Source organism: Strigops habroptila, chromosome 2 (assembly GCF_004027225.2).
Source record: "Strigops habroptila isolate Jane chromosome 2, bStrHab1.2.pri, whole genome shotgun sequence".
In the NCBI taxonomy this organism is placed as follows: Eukaryota; Metazoa; Chordata; class Aves; order Psittaciformes; family Psittacidae; genus Strigops; species Strigops habroptila.
The window spans coordinates 90,014,446-90,017,579 of NC_044278.2; the positions used below are offsets into that span (position 1 = coordinate 90,014,446).

Sequence of the window (3,134 nt, forward strand, 5' to 3'; positions counted from 1 at the left end):
TAACATTTCATTTACTGAAGCAGTTGCTATCGTAGAATCACCTATAGGTAACACTATATTTATTAATTATTTTAACATAAAAAGTGGCAGAGTATGGGGGAGGATTTTTGCAGCTTCCATAGGTAGGGTCAGGATGTGACTACTATAACCCAGTTTTCATACCACAGTAAAGAGTTTCAAATAATTATTCCTACATTATATATGGATATACAATAAAATCAGAAATACCTTAAGACCCTGATCCAGAAAAGCAATTAATTTCATGAATAGTCCCATTGAGTTCCATGAAAATATCTAGACATTCAAAGATAAATGTATGATTCAGTGTTGAAGTGAATTATTGTCTGATGGTACAGACAAATTGTTTGTAGACCAAAAGATGTGAATACCCTGCCACGTTATTCAACAAATAGACACAACTCACTGTGTCTGAATTGAAAAATGTGGCTAGAAAAGGAACAGGTTGTGCTTTCCTCACTATATAGTTAATTGTAGTGGTGACAATGAGACCTGTAACAGGTTCACTTAGTGAGACAACTATGCAAATGTCATTGAAAATGCAGCTACTGCAGAATCCCAAGGATGAGCTTGTTTAGATTCTGCATCCTGCCTACTAGATGAAGTAGAATTAGCAGGTGGAGGAAAAACACTTGCAGTGCTGAATTCTTGTAGCTTGTAGGTTTATTAGAGCGTATTTGTAAGCTTTAAAATGTGATGTTATAGGTGTTTTCTTTGTCAGGTATCTCCCTTAGCTGTACCTCTGTGCCATAGCACTCCATTTTCTCACATAGCAGATAGATCCTGTTGGCAGATGTGTTGCAACCTGGGCTATGGCTCTGATTTCAAAAGAAACTTTGTTTTGGCATTAGCATTCAGGCAGCGTAAGGGACCACAGTCTGTCTGCTTCATACTGAGGAGAAGTCAGGATAGATATTAGGAAGAAGTTCTTTACTGTGAGGGTGGTGAGGCACTGGAAAAGGCTGCCCAAAGAAGTGGTAAATGCTCCATCCTTGGCAGTGTTCAAGGCCAGGTTGGACAGAGCCTTGGGTGACATGGTCTGCCCACGGCAGGGGGTTGGAACTAGATGATCTTAAGGTCCTTTCCAACCCGAACCATTCTGTGATTTTGTGAATACAGTAAGAAATCTTCAGAATCTATTTCCATTGAAATAAAACTATTGCTTGTTATAAAAAAGCCCAGTCTTCCTGCGACCTATTTCCTTAAAAATCAGTTATGTAGAAGACCTAGACTACACAAAAAGCAAATGAAACCAAAACACTATTTTCACTTGCATTTCTTCATTTGGCTTTTTGAAAGAGGAAATTAGCATTAAGAAAGAGCTAATTAAATTAAGTAACTGTGACATTTTTGTTAATGATACAAATTAAGCAACAGTGAAAGAACATGCGAAATGCAGAGCTGCTGTCTAAAATATCATTAATATGAGACTTCATACTGCTGTGTTTTATCTGGAGCTGTGGTGTTTAAGCATAGGTGAGCATTTCAAGGGTGAAATTCAGCACAGGACAGGAGAAAGCTTTTTGAGAGCTGTTCCTGTTAACAGGAGGAGTCTGATCTGAGTATGTCTGACTTCCATTTGGCATCACTGCTGAGATCTGCCTGCATATAGCTTTTTCACCTATTATTTCAGCAGTAGGAAGTCCTGTCTGAGTACAAGTTTGTACATACACACAGGCATATACAGTAGAATATCAGACACTGCTTATTACCAAGTAAACAACAGAAATAAACATTTATAGCAATTTACCATCAAATCACATATTTCCATCATCAAACATTTAATGGGAATCTCTTCTGAAATCACAATGTACTGTGGATTAAGAATGAACTGCAAACTGCTGCCTGTAGTAGCATGGACCATCTGTAATTTGCAGACCAATTAGACTATAATAATCCTGGGAGAACTGTCTTGGTTCTGTTATATGAAAGCAAACCAAAAATAAACTCTGCAGACCTATTTTCTCAAATGGCAAAGGGCAAAAAACAAGGTAGGAATAAAATAACTAGAGCCATAAAGAGTTTGTAAACAATGCAGTATTGGAACGTATTTTTTAGGGTTTAAGTTACTCTAATGCAAACTTTTTGGTCATTAAGTTTCAAGTCAAGTAGAAATTCCAGAATATGAACATTTATTCAAAAATTCAGATATGAGTATTTAGACCTGAGTGTGTAGGCACCTGTTTGAGATGGCTGATGTAAAACTTTAATCTTGCTGTAGAGCAGCTTAATTTCACATGTATGTACTGTGATAAATAAAAATTAGTTTTCTAGCAGTTTTTGAGATGTGAGAGAGCATAAAACAAACTGTTGGGAGGATTTTTGTTAAATTTCATTACTAAAGTTATTTTTTTCTATGTTTTAGTAGCAAAATTTATATATGTCTATAGATTTTAAGTTTCTTCAAACCATTGAATACTATCTCCATATACAGATATTTAAGTTTGCTTTTTTGTTTGTTTCTTTTGATTTTAGAGACACATTATCTAAGAGAACATAATGCCCCATTTTAAGCCATAGTGATATACTCTATTGCACAGATAGCAAACGTTAAAAAAGACCCTATATAGAAAAAATCAGTTAAATGTTTTTTTTAAAGACACTTCTGAAGACTTTTAAATAAAATGTGAATATTTTCATGAATGTGAACATAAAATGTATTTGAATATATAAAATGTGAGTATACTGTTTTAAGTAAAAAGTATGGGAGGCTGTTCCTACATGCATTCGTTTGTAAAGTTAAATGTACAAAGATTTTTGTTTCTTAAAGGTACTAAAAGGTAAAATATTAGAGATTAAGAGGCAAAAAAAAAGTATTATTGGCAAAGGTAAAACCAAAATAACATTGATGTGTTTATTACAAAGTAGCTATTGGTTTTTTTTGTGGGGCTCAGACTGTTTTGGTATTGATCCTGGAAGTGAAGCTCAGCTATAGTATGCCCATTGGTTTGTTATTACTGAATTTCATCTAGCCAAAACCACTGGCTGATGTGTTTGAAAGCTGTAGACAGCTTGTTTCTAAACAGCTACCCTAAATTAGGTTTAACCAGCTAATGAAAATGGCCTTTTGTCCTCTTCAACTTTGAATGAATGCTGGGAAGGCGGTGTGGGGGGTG

At 35.2% G+C, this 3,134-nt stretch overlaps 1 non-coding gene across 1 annotated transcript; it reads left to right on the top strand.

Annotated features, from left to right (window-relative positions):
• Window positions 1-391: 391 nt before the first annotated feature.
• LOC115604631 lies at window positions 392-521 on the top strand. Its single transcript, XR_003990354.1, has one exon. It is a non-coding gene; the product is annotated as a small nucleolar RNA SNORA1 (small nucleolar RNA).
• The last annotated feature ends 2,613 nt before the right edge of the window (window positions 522-3,134 follow it).